Here is a 19094-nt window from a genome sequence, read left to right on the forward strand (position 1 = left end):
TTTCTCCAGTTCTTTGATAGGGGATGTGCTGCTCCCCCTTCTAACTGACCCTAGCTTATAATGCCTCAACAAGGTTTGCACATCATCTTTCTCCACAGTCTAATTCTCAGATTATTGTTCTTGTGTCCTCAATTCCCTCTACTTATGACACTCTTCATGCCTCTTCTCCTGCAGGCTTCCCAGAGCTATGAGGGGAGATGAAATCCCATTTAGACCTGGGTGTTTTAAGATCTCTCTCTGCACAATATCATACTTCAGTCTCTGCATGCAATCAAATTTGAGGTAGAAGAAAGCATCGCTGTGTAAACAAGAGCATGTCATTGATCTATCAGTTGAGGGCAGAGAACAAAATGTTTTAATAACAACAGCCTGGATTGCCTGAAAATTTTGGTAGAATGCCCTGGCCCAACAACTCAATTAATTGCCACCCAATCCCTCTAGTGGAAGACGGTTTGGTCAAAATAGATGGCCTATTGGAACTTTATCCCCCACTATTAAGAGACCTCCTAATAAGTGAATACATACCATGTTTGTCCTTCTGCATTTTAGTTACTCTACTCAGGATGATTATTTTCATCCTTCCATCCTTTTGCCTAAAAATATAATGCTGTCATTTTCTGAATACTTATGGAAATATTTCACTTTTTTCTCAAAGGAATTTGTCAGTCCAGTTCTTTTGTCCTTGGAAATTGCTGAGATTTTACTCATAATATTGAATGAGAAACTATCAATATAACTATGTTCTTTAGCCTAGAATTCCATCAACCTTCTTTCATTCCTGATGATTGGAATTGCAATGTCCACTTTAAGCTCCTCTATTTACATGTGCAGACCCAAGTAAAGAAATGTCTGGGAAGGATTAGGAGTTATGGCCTTATTAGATATTATAATATATTGTTGTTATATTATAGAAGGGTTTGCTGTGAGATTGATATGGCAATGAATGTGACCACACAGAATGGAGTCTCTATCTCTCAGTCTCTGCTACTTTATATCTTGGTTTCTGTCGATCTCTGTCTCCCTATTTCTGATTTTGTCTCTCTAGCTATTTCCCTCTCTCCCTTTCTATGCCTGCAGCTTTTGGTTTGGTATGAAAAGCTCTTGGGTCCGTTTGCTTGGAAAGTCGTCTTCCAACCCTTTACAGGTAATTACCTGAGGGTAAAGGGTTGGAAGACCTGAGGGCAGCTGCCCTGTTTCTGGGTTTCTTGTTGTAAATTTAATGATCAGCTGCTGTGACCCAGATGGACATCAGGCGTGCAGCAACTGTTTGTGCCTGTGTCTGGAGCACAGCTGAGTGATTGCGCCTCGGCCACACTGGTCTGCTAGACTTTTTCTAGGGAAGGATTGGGTGATTTAAGTCAGTACAGTTTCCTTCCTTCCCTGTGGATTCTCTGGAGACACGGACTCCCAGTGTCTTTTTTTGCCCTTGTGCACACTGCTTAGTGTCCACCAGCTAGCTGTCCACAGAAACTGCCTGTGCCTGGAGCACAGCTGAGTGATGGCAGCTCAGTCTCTGCTAGCTGTCTGGTGCACAGAAACTGCCTGTGTCTGCCTTTCCATCCTTTGGGGGTCTGGGTGCCTCCATAAGCTGGGTAATTTTCCGGGGACCTTTTCAGGCTGGGGGTGTCGGCTGGGTTCTCTGAGATCAGACCAGCCGTTTCCCTCCCTGTGTGTTTGCACCGGACAGTGAAACTCATTCGCTGGTGCTCTGGTGCCCACAGTTCTATCTCAGGTGGCGAATCAGGCGCACAGGCAGGCAGGGCTCTGTGCCGGAGCCTAGTTCCCCGGCTTTGGCTCCGGGCTGGCTCCTGGGGTGCCCGTGGAACCTGAATCTTTTCCAGGGGATGTCTGTGTGACCTAAGGCCAGTCCCAATCTTTTCCTGTACCCTAGGGTTATCTCTTGACTGAAAATTCCAGTCTCTGATAGTGTGGTGTGCAGGGTTTAGTCTGGGACTGTGACCAGAGACACTGGCTTGTGGCTCTGGGCTGGGGCTGGGGCTGGAGGCCAGCAGCCAAGTGTCTGGTTGAACCAGGATCTCTTCTGCGGTTTAGCTGGGTGAGTTAAAAGCTGATTGAATCCCCCACCGTGGGGTATCCTCTCACCTGGGAAACACAATGACTGTGCTTTATGGCCACGAGTTCTGATTACTGGTCACTGTGCTGATCCGGCTGCTGCTGCTCAGAATGAGAGTCCTCCTGGCGCTTCCATCTTGCCCCCGACCCTCCAAGAAATTCAAGACACCATAAAAACACAAAACCTAAAAATAATAGGAATAGAGGAAAAAAAAAAAAAAGATTCTCTTCTCCAAGGCCCAGAAAATATTTTCAACAAAATCATTGAAGAAAATTTCCCCAACTTAAAGGAGAGGCCAATAAGAATACAAGAGGCCTACAGAAAGACCCAATAAATTAGTCCAGAAAAAAAAAATTCTTCCCCCACAAAATAATCTAAACAGTAAGTATACAGAACAAAGAAAAAGTACTAACAACTGCAAGGGAAAAAGTCCAAATAACTTAAAATGGAAAAGCCATCAGAATCACACCTGACTCCTCAACAGAGACTACTAAAGCCAGAAGGGCCTGTGTGAATACATGCAGGCCCTAAGAGAACACAGAAGTCAACCCAGGCTAAAATACCCATAAAAACTCTCACTCCTCATAGACTGAAAAAACAAGGTATTAAATGACAAAAACAAATTTCAACAATACCGACACACAATTCCAGGGATACAGAAGACAATAGAAGGAAAAATACAACCCAAGAAAACTAGCTTCTTTCAAGAAAACATAGGAGGAGGGGCACGATGGCAGAGCCGGGAGGACTCTCATTCTGAGCAGCAGCACAGCAGGATCAGCAGAGTGACCAGCAATCAGAACTCTCGGCCATAAAACACAGTCATTGTGTTTCCCAGGTGAGAGGATACCCCACGGTGGGGGATTCAATCAGCTTTTAACTCACCCTGCTAAACTACAGAAGAGATCCCGGTTCCGCCAGACGCTTGGCTGCCAGCCGCCAGCCCCAGTCCCAGCCCCAGAACAGAGCCACAAGCCAGTGTCTCTGGTCATGGTCCCAGACTGAACCGTGTGCACCACACTATCAGAGACTGGAATTTTCAGTCACGAGATAACCCCAGGGTACAGGAAACGATTGGGACCTGCCTTAGGTCACCCAGACATCCCCTGGAAAAGACTCGGGCGAGTTCCACGGGCACCCCAGGAGCCAGCCTGGAGCCAGAGCCGGGAACCCAGGTTCCAGCACAGAGCCCTGCCTGCCTACACGCCTGATTCGCCACCGGAGATAGAAACAGCGGGTCTGATCTCAGAGCACTCAGCTCAACCCCAATCTGAAAAGGTCCCCGGAAAATTACCCAGCTTAGGGAGCCACTCAGGCTCCCAAAAGCCGCAAAGGCAGACACAGGCAGTTTCTGTGCATCAGACAGCTGGCAGAGACTGAGCCGCCATCACACAGCTGTACTCCAGGCACAGGCAATTTCTGCGGCCAGCCAGCTGGTGGACACTGAGCAGTGTGCACCAGGGAAAAAAGACACTAGGAGTCCATGTCTCCAGAGAATCCATGGGGAAGGAAGGAAACTGTACTGATCTAAATCACACAATCCTTCCCTAGAAAAAGTCTAGCAGTCTAGTGGGGCCGAGGCGCCAGCACTCAGCTGTGCTCCAGACACAGGCACAAACAGTTGAGGCGCGCCTGATGTCCAACTGGGTCACAGCAGCTGATCATTAAATTTGCAACAAGAAACCCAGAAACAGGGCAGCTGCCCTCAGGACTTCCCTGGGTGAGAGGAGAACCCTCTCGACTAACAAAGACCACAGTTACCACTCAGGTCTATATCCCTAAGGTGAGCAACTCCTGAAAAAACACCAGCCATCCAGGGACTATACCCAAAAAGCTGAGAAGACATCCTTCAGGAAAAACCAGCTTTCTGCAAAGGGGATTCTCTCCACCACAGGATCCCCAGGAACCACCAGAAAATAACCCCAAACACCTAAGATAACACAATGGGTAGAGGCCAGCATAAAAACTCAAGCAACAAAACACAGAGCAATATGGCATCTCCAGAACCCAGTTACCCAGGGGCAAGTAGCCCTGGACACCCCACCGTAACTGAAATCCAAGAAGATGACCTAACAAGTATGCTCATGAAGATGATAACAAAGGAAACAAATAAGATTCGTAAAGACATAGAGGAAGATAAACTCAAACAGAATATTGCCATCTGTAAAGAAATAGAGGAAGCTGCAGCCAAACAGTTTATGGTCTTTAGAAAGGAAATGCTTAAAACACTGAATGAAATGATAGAAACAGAGTTGAAGGAACTAAAAGAAAAACAGGAAAGTACAATCAGACAGGTGAAGGAAGTAAACAAAACAACTCAAGACCTGAAGATAGAATTGGAAAAATTAAAGAAAACACAAATGGAAGAAATAATGGAAAGGAAGAATCTAGGGAAGAAAACAGGAACTACAGAGGTAAGCATAACCAACAGACTACAAGAGATGGAAGAAAGAATCTCAGCCGTAGAAGATACAATGGAAGAAATCGATGTATCTGTCAAAGAAAATGTTAAATCTAAAAAATTCCTGACACAGATCGTCCAAGAAATGCAAGACAATATGAAAAGACAAAACCTAAGAATAATAGGTACAGAGGAAAAAGAAGACTCCCTTCTCCGAGGCCCAGAAAATATTTTCAACAAAATCATTGAAGAAAATTTCCCCAAGCTAAAGGAGAGGCCAATTAGAATACATGAGGCCTACAGAACACCCAACAAATTTGACCAGAAAAGAAAATCCTCCTGCCACATAATAATCAAAACAGTAAGTATACAGAACAAAGAAAAAATACTAAAAGCTGCAAGGGAAAAAGGCCTAGTAACATATAATGGCAAACCCATTAGAATCACACCTGACTTTTCAACAGAGACTATGAAAGCCAGAAGGGCCTGGACGGATATCATGCAGACCCTAAGAGAACACAGATGTCAGCCCAGGCTACTATACCCAGCAAAACTCTCAGTCCTCATAGATGGAGAAAACAAGATATTCAATGACAAAAACAAATTTCAACAATACCTACAAACAAATCCAGCATTACAGAAGACACTGGAAGGGAAAATACAACCCAAGAAAGCTAGTTACATTCAAGAAAACACAGGAAATAAATAACCTCACTTCAGTAAAACAAAAAGCAACCAAGCACACAACCTGATGACCACAGCCAACATCAAAATCAAGAGATCTAACGGCCACTGGTCATTAATCTCTCTCAACATCAATGGACTCAACTCTCCAATAAAAAGACACAGATTAACAGAATGGATACTTAAACAAAACCCAGCAATCTGTTGCATACAAGAAACACACCTAAGACACAAAGATAGACATTACCTGAGGGTAAAGGGTTGGAAGACGACTTTCCAAGCAAACGGACCCAAGAAGCAAGCAGGAGTAGCCATTCTAATATCTGATAAAATAGACTTTCAACCAAAATTAATCAAAAGAGATGGGGAAGGACAGTTCATACTCATCAAGGGAAAATTCCACCAGGAAGACATCACAATCCTGAACATCTATGCCCCAAATACAAGGGCACCCACATTTGTGAAAGAAACATTGATAAAATTTAAAGCACATATAGATCCACACACATTAATAGTGGGAGACTTCAACACCCCACTCTCAACAAAGGACAGGTCAACCAAACAGAAATTAAACAAAGAAACAATGTCTCTGACAGAGGTCATGAATCAAATGGACCTAACAGACATTTACAGAACTTTACACCCAAACACAAAAGAATTTACCTTCTTCTCAGCACCTCAGGGAACCTTCCCCAAAATAGACCACATAGTGGGTCACAAAGCAAGCCTCAACAGATACAAGAAGATTGAAATAATCCCATGTATCTTGTCTGATCACCATGGAATAAAGCTGGACCTCAACAATAACAGAAATAACAAAAAGACTACACACACATGGAAACTGAACAACTTGTTACTAAATGACAGCTGGGTCAGGGAAGAAATAAAGAAAGAAATTAAAGTCTTTCTAGAAATCAATGAAAATGAAGACACAACATACCCGAACTTGTGGGACACAATGAAAGCAGTGCTAAGAGGAAAGTTCATAGCACTAAGTGCCTTCAAGAAGAAATTTGAGACAGCTCATTCAAGCACCCTAATGGCTCACTTAAAAACCCTAAAAAAGAAGAAGCAGACACACCAAGAAGGAGTAGACGGCTGGAAATAATCAAACTCAGGGCTGAAATCAATCAATTGGAAACAAATAAAACAATTCAAAGAATCAATGAAACTAAGAGCTGGTTCTTTGAGAAAATGAACAAGATAGACAAACCCTTAGCCAGGCTAACTAAAAGGTAGAGAGACACCACCCAAAGCAACAAAATCAGAAATGAAAAGGGGGATATAACTACAGACACTGAGGAAATCCAAACAATCATTAGGACTTACTTGAAAAGTCTATATGCCACAAAATTTGAAAATCTAAATGAAATGGACAATTTTCTTGATCGATTTGACTTACCAAAGCTGAACCAGGACCAGGTAAATCAACTAAATAGACCTATATCCCCCAAAGAAATAGAAGCGGACATCAAAAGTCTCCCATCCAAAAAAAGCCCAGGACCAGATGGCTTCAGCGCAGAATACTACCAGACCTTCAAAGAAGAGCTACCACCAATTCTCTTCAAACTATTCCACAAAATAGAAACAGAAGGAATATTACCAAATTCATTCTATGAGGCCACAGTCACCTTGGTACCTAAACCTCACAAAGACTCAACAAAGAAAGAGAATTTCTGGCCAATCTCCCTTATGAACATTGATGCAAAAATACTTAATGAAATACTTGCAAACCGAATACAAGAACACATCAAAGATATTATCCACTATGACCAAGTAGGCTTCATCCCAGGTATGCAGGAGTGGTTCAATATATGGAAATCCATCAATGTGAACCACCATATTAACAAACTGAAAGAAAAAAAAAAACATATGATAATCTCCCTAGAGGCTGAAAAGCATTTGACAAAATCCAACAAACATTCATGTTCAAAGTATTGGAGAGATCAGGGATACAAGGCACATATCTAAACATAGTAAAGGTGATATACAGCAAGCCTATAGCCAACATCAAACTGAACGGAGAGAAACTTAAAGCAATCCGACTGAAATCAGGGACAAGAGAAGGCTGCCCACTCTCTCCATATCTCTTCAACATAGTGCTGGAAGTCCTTGCTAGAGCAATAAGACAGTTGAAGGAGATTAAGGGGATACAAATTGGAAAGGAAGAAGTCAAATTATCACTATTTGCAGATGATATGATAGTATACGTGAGTGACCCCAAAAACTCTACCAGGGAACTCCTACAGCTGATAAACACCTTCAGCAAAGTGGCAGAATATAAAATTAACTCAAAAGAATCAGTAGCCCTCCTCTATACAAAAAACAAAAGGGCTGAGAATGAAATTAAGGAAACAACACCCTTCACAATAGCCACAAAGGACATAAGGTACCTCGGAGGAACCCTAACCAAGGAAGTCAAAGACTTGTATGAAAAAAAATTCAAATCTCTGAAGAAAGAATTAGAAGAAGATATGAGAAGATGGAAAGATCTCCCATGCTCATGGCCTGGTAGGATTAACATAGTAAAAATGGCCATCTTACCAAAAGCAATCTACAGATTCAATGCAATGCCCATCAAATTACCAACACAATTCTTTACAGACCTGGAAAGAAAAATTCTCAACTTCATCTGGAATAACAAGAAACCCAGAATTGCAAAAAAAAAAAAAAAAATCCTCTACAATAAAAGATCTTCCTGAGGTATCTCCATCCCTGATCTTAAGTTGTACTATACAGCAACAGTTTTAAAAACTGTATGGTACTGCCATAGAAACAGAATGGTGGATCAATGGAACCAAACAGAGGACCCAGAAATAAACCCACACACTTATGGCCACCTGATCTTTGACAAAGACGCCAAAACCATACAATGGAAAAAAGAAAGCATCTTCAACAAATGGTGCTGGTCTAACTGGATGTCTACATGTAGAAAAATGAAAATAGATCCATACTTGTCACCCTGCACAAAACTGAAGTCCAAGTGGATCAAAGACCTCAACATAAAACCAGACACATTAAATCGGCTTGAAAAAGAAGTGGGAAATATCCTAGAACTCATTGGTACAGGGGAAAACTTCCTGAACAGAACACCAACAACACAGGCTCTAAGAGCAACAATCAATAAATGTTACCTCATGAAACTGAAAAGCTTCTGTAAAGCAAAGGACACCGTCATCAAAACAAAGCGACCACCTACAGATTGGGAAAGAATCTTCACCAACCCTTTATCTGACAGAGGACTCATATCCAGTATATATAAAGAACTAAACAAGCTGAAAAGCAGCAAACCAAGTAATCCACTTAAAAAATGGGGAACAGAGCTAAACAGAGAATTCTCTGTAGAGGAATACTGAATGGCAGAGAAGCACTTAAAGAAATGCTCAACCTCACTAGCCATTAGGGAAATGCAAATCAAAACAACCCTGATATTTCACCTTACACCCATGAGAATGGCCAAGATCAAAAACTCAAGTGACAACAAATGCTGGAGAGGTTGTGGAGAAAGGGGAACCCTTCTCCACTGCTGGTGGGAATGTAAACTTGTACAACCACTCTGGAAATCTGGCGCTTTCTCAGACAACTAGGAATAGCGCTTCCTCAAGATCCAGCTATACCACTACTGGGCATATATCCAAAAGAGGCTCAAGTACACAAAAAGGACATTTGCTCAACCATGTTTGTAGCAGCTTTATTTGTAATAGCCAGAAGCTGGAAACAACCCAGATGCCCCTCAACTGAAGAATGGATGCAGAAATTGTGGTACATCTACACAATGGAATATTACTCAGCAATGAAAAATAAGGAAATCATGAAATTTGCAGGTAAATGGTGGGATCTGGAAAGGATCATCCTGAGTGAGTTGTCGCAGAAGCAAAAGACACACATGGTATATACTCACTCATACAGACATACAACATAGGACAAACCCACTAAAACCTGTGCATCTAAAGAAACTAAGCAAGAGAGAGGACCCTAACTAAAATGTCCAGTCCCCATCCGGAAAGGCAAAGAGGATGGGCATCAGAAGAAGAAGAAAACAGGAAACAAACTAGGAACCTACCACAGAGGGCCTCTGAAAGCCTCTGCCCTTCAGACTATCAAAGCAGATGATGAGCCGGATGGGCAACTGTTGGTCAGGTGAACGGAATTTTAGGTAAGAACTGGGAAATAGTAAGAGCTGGAGAGGACAAGGTCTCCACAAGGAGAGCAACAGAACAAGAAAATTTGAACACAGGGAACTTCCAAGAGACTCATACTCCAACCAAGGACTATTCATGGAGGTAACCCAGAACCCCTGCACAGATGTAGCCCAGGGCAGTTCAGAGTCCAACTGGGTTATATAGTAATGTGAAGAGGGACTGCCTCTGACATAATCTGATTGGCCTGATCTTTGATCACCTTCCTCTGGGGGGAAGCATCCTTACCAGGCCATAGTAGAGGACAATACAGCCACTTTTGATGTGAACTGACAGACTAAGATCAGAAAGGAGAGGAGAACCTCCCCTATTAGTGGACTTGGGGAGTGGCATGCAAGCAGAGGGAGGACGGAGGGTGGGATTGGGAGGGGAGGAGGGAGGGTCTTATGGGGGGATGCAGAATGAATAAAATGTAATTGATGAAAAATTTAAAAAAAAAGGGAAAACAAATAATTTAAGAACCTTAAATGACTTTCAAAATTGGAGGAAAACATGGAGTTAGTCAATTGGCATGGAGCATGTCTTGCCCCTGGGGGCAATGGTCTCCTGAACCTACTCAGACCTCGGACTCTACCACTGCTAGTTCTAGAACTGATGCAGGATGTTCCAACGAGGGGTTAAGGCTTCTCATAATATTTCCTATAAGCCCACACCTGTTTGTCTATATCCCCCATTTTTATTCATTATTAGCCAGATAGAGCCAAGTAATTGTGGTAATGATACTTGCTTTTTTGCCCAATGCTGGAATGCTAGTAAATTTAGGTATGCCCTGGTTACTCGCATGCCTCACTGGGTGCCTGTGCCCATTGATGGCCCTCACGCTATGACTCTCTTCAGACAGAAAAGGGATCTTGGAAATACAGCCACCATTGTTACTACCATCTCATTGGCAGCTGTTGGAGCTACCACCAGGGCATTAGCCATGAGTCATACTAGGCAGACTGCTCAGACCCTGAATAATCATTTAGCCAATGTATCTCATGCCTTAGATGTACATAAAGGAATTAATGCTCAACTAAAAGGAAGCTTGATGCTGGTCAATCAGAGGATTGACCTCTTGCAGGAGCAAATTGATACCCTATGGCAAATCACTCAACCTGGCTATAAATGACAGTATGCTGGACTTTGTGTCACTAGCATACAACATGAGAATTTTTCCTGTGCTGCAAATCTGTCTAAACAATTGTCCTGCTATATTGTAGGTAATTGGACTGGAGAATTCGATACTACGATGGAGCAGCAGAGAGTGGCCATTGTCACAGTAAATTCTACCAGAGTGGACGCAGGACTAGCCACAGGATTATCAACATGGATTGCTGCAGCCATGAATCATCTGAAGGAATGGGCGGGCATGGGAGTGTTAGCAGGCCTTCTGGTGTTGGTCTCCTTGGTTTGCCTGTGGTATATATGCAAGATTAGAGTCTCACAACAGTGTGATGCAGCCATGATCATTCAGGCCTTTACAGCCATTGAAGCAGGACATTCTCCCCAAGCATGGTTGGATACCATAAAAAGCTAAAATGATACGCTCAGGATGCGAGGCTAAGCACTGCACTCAGGGTCAGCCGCTTTCAACGCAGAGAAGAGCATGTCTGATTGCACGTGGGTTGATGCCCCAGGTCCCGCCTTTGAGAAAAAGGTATCAGACAGGTCTGATGCTCTTTGGGTGGATGACACCTAAATGAACATCAGTACAAAGTCCCAATTTATTTCTAATATCAGAGATCAGGCCTCTCCTCTTGCCTGATGCATCTAAAACAAAAAGGGGGAACTGTAGAGAGCTGCGGATTGCTATGCCTTAAAGATGGAGCTGGTTTCCCGCCTTCCACCTTCCCGATGGTGAGTGCTCTCTGTCACAAACAACTCCACATTTGGCCAAGGCCGAGGATCTGGCTTGCTTCCATGTATGTGGACCTATCTGCATTGCCCACGTGGCACGCCTGGGTTGGCTACCCAGAGGCTATTTAAGCTGTGGGCTGTCTTTCCCCAAGGTCCGAGGATTGTTCAAGGTTCCTGAATAAACTGCATTGAAAAAAAAAAAAAAAAAAAAAGAAAACATAGGAAAAATTAACTTCACTACATAACAAAAAGCAAACAAGCACACAAACTTATTACCACAGACAACATCAAAATCAATGGCTCCAACAGTCACTGCTCATTAATCTCTCTCAACATCAATGGACTCAATTCTCCAATAAAAAGACACCGACTAACAGACTGGATGGGTAAACAAGACACAGCAATGTGTCACATGCAATAAACACACCTAAGCCACAAAGATAGATATTACCTGAGGGTAAAGAACTGGAAGACAGCTTTCCAAGAAAATGTACTAAGAAGCAAGCAGGAATAGCCATTCTAGTATCTGATAAAATAGTCTTTCAACCAAAATTATTCAAAAGAGATAGGGAAGGACACTTCATACACATCAAGGGAAAATTCTACCAGGAATACATCACAATTCTATACATTTATGCCCCAAATAAAAGGGCACCCATGTTTGTAAAAGAAACAATGATAAAACAAACCACACATAGATCCCCACACACTAATAATAGGAGACTTCAACACCCCACTATCAACAAAGGACAGATCAACAAAACAGATATTAAACAAAGAAACAATGTCTCTAACAGAGGTAATGAATCAAATGCACCTAACAGACATTTACAGAATCTTACACCTAAGCACAAAAACGACCTTCTTCTCAGCATCTCATGGAACCTTCTCCAAAATACACTATATAGTTGGTCACAAAGCAAGCCTCAACAGATACAAGAAGATTGAAATAATCCCTTATGTCTTATCTGATCACAGTGGAGTAAAGGCTGACCTCAATAAAAACTGAAATAGAAAAAAGCTTACACATACTTGGAAACTGAACAACTCGCTACAAAATGACAACTGGGTCAGGGAAGAAATAAGAAAGAAAATAAATTCTTCCTATTATTCAATGAAAATGAAGGCACAACATACCCAAACTTGTGGGACAAATTTAAAGCAGTGTTAAGAGGAAAGTTCTTAGCACTAAGTACTTTCAAGAAGAAATTTGAGACAGCCCATTCAAGCAACTTAATGGCTAACCCTAAAAACACTAGAAAAAGAAGAAGCAGATACACCAAAAAAGGAGTAGACAGCTGGAAATAATGAAACTCAGGGTTGAATTATATAAATCAGAAACAAATAAAACAATTCAAAGAATCAAGAAAACGAAGAGCTGGTTCTTTGAGAAAATCAACAAGATAGACAAACCCTTAGCCAAACTAAAAGGCAGAGAGAAACTATCCAAATCAACATAATCAGAAACAAAAAGGGGAACAGAACCAGAGACACTGATGAAATCCAAACAATAATTAGGTCTTACATCCAAAGACTATATGCCACAAAATTTGAAAATCTAAATGAAATGGACATGCCAAAGCTGAATCAAGAACAGGTAAATCCATTAAATAGTCCTATATCCCCTAAGGAAATAGAAGCTGTCATCAAAAGTCTCCCATCCAAAACGAAACAACAAACAAACAAACAAAAAACCCAGGACCAGTGCTTTCAGTGTAGCATTCTACCAGACCTTCAAAGAAGAATTAACTCCAATTCTCTTCAAATTATTCCAAAACATATAAACAGAAGGAACACAACCAAACTCATTCTTTGAAGCCACAGTCACCTTGGTACCTAAACCTCACAAAGACCCAACAAAGAAAGAGAATTTCAGGCCAATCTCCCTCATGAACATTGACTCAAAAATACTCACAAAATACTTCCAAAACAAATACAAGAACACATTAAAGACATCATCTACTATGCTCAAGCATGCTTCATCCCAGGTATGCAGCTCAGGTTCAATATATGGAAATCTATCAATGTGATCCACCATATTAACAAACTGAAAAAAGAAACATGTAATAGATGCTGAAAAGCATTTGACAAAATCCACCATCCATTCATGTTTAAAGTATTGGACAGATCAGGGATACAAGGCACTTTTCTAAACATAGTAAAGGCAATATACAGCAAGCCTGTAGCTAACATCAAACTCAATATACAAAAAGTTAGATCAATCCCAGTGAAATCAGGGACAAGGCAATGCTCTCCACTCTCTCCATATCTCTTCAACATAGTTTTGGAAGTCCTTGCTAGAGCAATAACACAGTTGAAGGAGATCAAGGGGATATGAATTGGAAAGGAAGAAGTCAAATCATCACTATTTTCATATGATATGATAGTATACCTGAGTGACCCTAAAAATTCTACCATAGAACTCCTGTAGCTGATAAACAAGTTCAGCAAAGTGGCAGGTTATAAAATTAACAACAACAACAACAAAAAATAGCCCTCCTGTATACAAAAGACAAAAGGGCTGAAAAAGAAATTAGTGAAACAACACCCTTCACAATACCCACAGAGGACATAAAGTACCTTGGTATAACCCTAACCAAATAAATTAGAGAATCAGAGTCTTGTATGAAAAAATTTCAAGTCCCTGAAGAAAGGATTAGAGATATCAGAAGATGGAATGATCTTCCACGTTTCATGGCTTGGCAGGATTAACATAGTAAAAATGGCCATCTTACCAAAAACATTCTAGAGATTCAATGAAATTCCCATCAAATTACCATTACAATTCTTTACAGACCTGGAAAGAAAAATTCTCAACTTCATAAGGAATAACAAGAAACCCAGAATTGCTACAACAATCCTCTACAATAAAAAGATCTTCTGGAGATATCTCCATTCCTGTTCTTAAGTTGTACTATAGAGGGACAGTTATAAAAACTGCATGTACTGGCATAGAAACAGAATGGTAGATCAATGGAACCAAAGACCCAGAAAAAAACACACACACTTATGGACACCTGAATTTTCAGAAAGATGCCAAAATCATACAATGGAAAAAAATATTTAGCATCTCCAACAAATGGTGCTGGTCTGACTGGATATCTACATGCAGAAAAATGCAAATAGATCCATACTTATCAGCCTGCACAAAACTAAAGTCCAAGTGGATCAAGGACCTCAACATAAAACCAGAAACATGAAATCAGTTAGAGGAAACAGTGGGGAATATCCTAGAACTCATTGATACAGAAGACAAATTCCTGAATAGAACACCAACAACATAGGCTCTAAGATCAACAATCAATAAATGGGACCTCATGAAACTGAAAAGTTTTGTAAAGCAAAAGACACCGTCATCAAAAGAAAATGAATGAATGCCTACAGACTGCCAACCCTTTATCTGACAAAGAGCATATCCACCATATATAAAAATCTAAAGAAGATGAAAAGCAACAAATCAAGTAATCCAATTTAAAAATGGAGTACAGAGCTAGATAGAGAATACTTGATAGAGGAATATAGAATGGCAGAGAAACACTTGAAGAAATGCTCAATGTCACAAAGCCACCAGGGAAATGCAAATGAAAACAACCCTGAGATTTCACCTTACCTCCATCGGAATGGCCCTGATCAAAAACTGAAGTGACAACACATGCTGGAGAGGTTGTGGAGAAAGGGGAACCCTCCTCCACTTCCAGTGGGAATGTAAACTTTTACAACTACTCAGAACATCAATCTGGTGCTTTCTCAGATAACCTGAAAAAGCACTTCCTCAAGATCCAACTATAACATGCCAAGGCATATATTCAAAAGAGGGTCAAGTACAAAGTAAGGACATTTGCTCAACCATGTTTGTAGCACCTTTACTTGTAATAGCCAGAATCTGGAAACAGACCAGATGCCCCTCAACTGACGAATGGATGCAGAAATTGTGGTACATCTACACAATGGAATATTACTCAGCAATGAAAAATAAGGAAATCATGAAATTTGCAGGTAAATGGTGGAAAGTGTAAAGGATCATCTTGAGTGAACTGTCCCAGAAGCAGAAAGACAAACACGGTGTATACTCACTCATATAGATATATAATAAAGGATAAAACTACTAAAATCTGTACATCTAAAAAAACTAATCAAGAGGGAGGACACTTATTAAAATACTCAATCCCCATCTGGAAAGGAAAAGAGGATGGACATAAGAAGAAGAATACAGGAAACAAGTTAGGAGACTGCCATGGAGGGCCTCTGAAAGGCTCTGCTCTGCAGACTAAGCAGTTGCTGAGACTTATTGCCAACTGTTGGGCAGAGTGCATGGAATCTTATGAAAGAAGCTGGAAATAGTAAGATCTGGTGAGGACAGGAAAGCCACAAGGAGAGCAATAGAATCAGAAAATTTGAACACAGGGGTCATTCCTGATACTCCTACTCCAACCAAGTACCATCCATATAGAAAACCTAGAACCCCTGCACGGATGTGGCCCATGGCAGTTTAGTGTCCAAGTGGGTTACTTAGTAATGAGAATAGGGACTGCCTTTGACATAATCTGTTTCGCCTTCTCTTTGATCATCCCCCCTGAAGGGAGAGCAGTCTTATGAAACTACAGAAGATGACAATGCAGCTACTCCTGATAAGATCTGATAGACTAAGAGCAGAAGGAAGGACAAGAGCACCTCCCCTATCAGTGGACTTGGGGAGGGGCATGCATTATAAAAGGGTGAGAGAAGGTGGGATTGGGAATGGAGAAGGGAGGAATTTATGTGAGGAGACAAGGTAAATAAAGTGTAATTAATAAAGGTTAAAAAACATATAATAATGGTATCTGTGATAATGTGATAGTTACATATAAAGGACACATAACTTTATTAATGACTCCTTGTAAGAAATATGTCATCTTTTTCCAAAACTAAGAGTCTTGGACACAGGACCTGACATCTCTGGGTTGTGTATTTTCAGCTTCCCAGATTGAGGCTTGCAGTGCTGTTCAGCCTTTTTCTTACGCAGGATGTCCACTTGATCCTTTTAATAATTAGCTTCTGAAACTTCTAGTGGCTTTAACCTGTTTCATGACATCATTTTGCCTCTCAGACAATAAGTGCCTGAGAAAAATCTTGAGGTTTCCATGGAGACTAGTAAACAAACTTTCCTCGGTATCCGTTATCTCTAATCCTATTCACAGGTGACTTTTTCTTATGAAACTCAACAAGCCTTTACTTCATCCCTTTATCTTGGAGTCACACCTTTCTCCTGTTAACATCATGAGAATGTCAGGTAGGAAATGGAATTTTAATGTTTATTTAATAGGGAAGCTTGAAAGTGATGTGGTATTAAGGGGATTGTACTGAAAGACAAGGTGGTCTCCTACTGTTGTCTTGGATTTGAAATCTCCTGGGTTGTGACTTTGAATTGAGCAATTACTAGCATACTTACTAAATGTACCTTCACATTGTTATTGATGTAATAGCCTGGCAGGGACTAGGGTTTAAGAGCAGTGAAAAATGATGTGAACCAGAAAATTATGGGACTCATATGGCTGAAACAGAGAATGATCTGTGAATTTAAGAGGAGAACTGAGAGGCAATAAAGGATTTGACAGCTGGTGCTGTTCTACACTAGGGTTGCCAACCCTTTATGATCAGGTGGCTGGCTTGGCTGACCAGGCTGGATGGGCAGCTGTATCCTACTCAGTGATCAGTTAGCAAGTTTTCTGGTCCTGGATTTTACAGTTAAAATAGGGTCATCAGAACAGAGAAATGGTTTGGTGTTATTTGCCTAGGATACAAGAGTAGCTGTTTTACCTGTTGTGGTCCTCCATATGAACTGAACCCTCTAAATATAATATTAGTGCCAGGACTGCTTTTTATTTAAAGGGGCAACCTGAGCACATTGGGTCTCATGTAGCTGGGTAAATATTAGTTAATGGCTAGGATTTTCTGCTATATAATGAGTTTCTAGAAAGCATGCCTTAAAAAGTCAAACTCTGCCCTATTTACACAATCTTTTCTTCATGTTAAAAGTCATTGTAAAAATTGTGAACATATTATTTTTATTGATTATGTGAGAATTTCATCTTATATTTATTACACTCCTTTTTCCATTGCTCCCAGGTTCAAATTCCTACCTAAATGTCACACTATTTTTTTTCTCTAAAATACATCAATTAAAGTAAGTGTTGTTACATCTATTCATTGGAAAATGATCAAAATCTCAGTGCCAAGTCCCTTAAAGAAAACTGAGTTCATCATAGCCACACAGTGACACCACCTCCAAGAAGAAGCCTTCAGTCCTGAAGATCTCTATACTTCATCACCTTGTTCACAGTTTTTGTTACATATTTATTTATTATGAATTGTTCATTTTGTATCCCCACTGCTGCTCTCTCCCTCTTCTCTTTCCAGAACTATCCACCCTCCTGCTTCTATCTCTATGCCTTTTTTTCTAGTGCCTTGATAAGGGGAGTTCCTCCTCCCCCTTCTATCTGACCCTAGCTTATCAGGTCTCATCAAAGATGGCTGCATCATCTTTTGTAGCCTGATTCTTAGGGGATTGTTCTCCTTGTGTACTCAATTGAATCTACTTATGACACTCTTCCTTCCTCGTCCCCTACATACTTAGCAGAGAACTGAGGGAAGGTAGAATTTCTTAGCGAAATCCCATTTATAGCTGGATGTTTTAAGGTCGCTCTGCATAATATTGGATTGTGGGTCTCCATATGCAAACCCTTTTGATGCAGAAGAAAGCATCTTTTCACAGATCTATCATTTGAGGGCAGAGAGGAACATATTTTAATAACAACAGCCTGGGTTGCTTGACGATTTCTGTAGGATATCCTGGTCTAATAAAACAATTAACTGCCATCCAGTTCCCCTAGTGGAAGACTGGCTTGGACACAATAGATGACTTATTGGAACTTAATCCTCTACTATTAGAAGATTTCCTAATAAATGAATACAAACCATATTTCTCTTTCTGTATTTTAGTTACTTCATCCAGGATGATTTTTCTTGTATCTATCCATTTGCCTGAAAAATTATGATATAATTTTCTTAGTTGATTCCATTGTGGATATATTCCACATTTTCCCTGAAAGGATTGTCATTCATGTTCTTTAGTCTTTGGCAGTTGCTGGGACTTTAATCATTGTATTGAATGACAAAATTTAAGGATAACAATTTGCTTTTAGCCTAGAATTCCCTCCATCTTCTTCTACTTGGAATTTGAATTACAGTGTCCCCATGAAGCCCATCTATTTACATGTGGAGTCCCAAGAGAGGAAGTGTCTGGGAAGTGTTAGGAGGTTTGGCCTTGTTAGGTAATATAATTCCTTTGTTTCCCTAATTTCTTTCTCAGGTCTTTTATCTTCTGTATACAGGAGGGCTACTGATTTTTTGAGTTAATTTTTTATCCAGCCACTTTGATGAATGTGTTTGTCAGCTGTAGGAGTTTCCTGGTAGAAATTTTTGGGTCCCTCATATATAGTATCATATCATGTGCAAATAGGGATACTTTGACTTATTATTATTTTTATTTACATTCCCGTGATCTCCATCAATTGTCTTATTGCTCTAGGAAAGACTTCCAGATCTTTGTTGAAGAGATATGGAGAGAGTGGGCAGTCTTGTCTTGTCCCTGATTTCAGTTGGATTGCTTTATCTTTCTCTCCCTTTAGTTTGATGTTGGGTATAAGCTTGTTCTATGGCCTTTTCTATATATAGGTATATGCCTTTTATCCCTGATCTCTCCAATATTTTAAATATGAGTGAATGTTGGATTTTGAAACATGCTTTTTCAGCATCTAAGGAGATTATCATGTGTTTTTTTTTTTTCATTTTCTAATATGGTGGATCATATTGATGGATACCCATGTATTGAACTACCCATGCATATCTGGGATAAAGC

This window comes from Meriones unguiculatus (genome assembly GCF_030254825.1).
Source record: "Meriones unguiculatus strain TT.TT164.6M chromosome Y unlocalized genomic scaffold, Bangor_MerUng_6.1 ChrY_unordered_Scaffold_23, whole genome shotgun sequence".
Classification (NCBI taxonomy): domain Eukaryota; kingdom Metazoa; phylum Chordata; class Mammalia; order Rodentia; family Muridae; genus Meriones; species Meriones unguiculatus.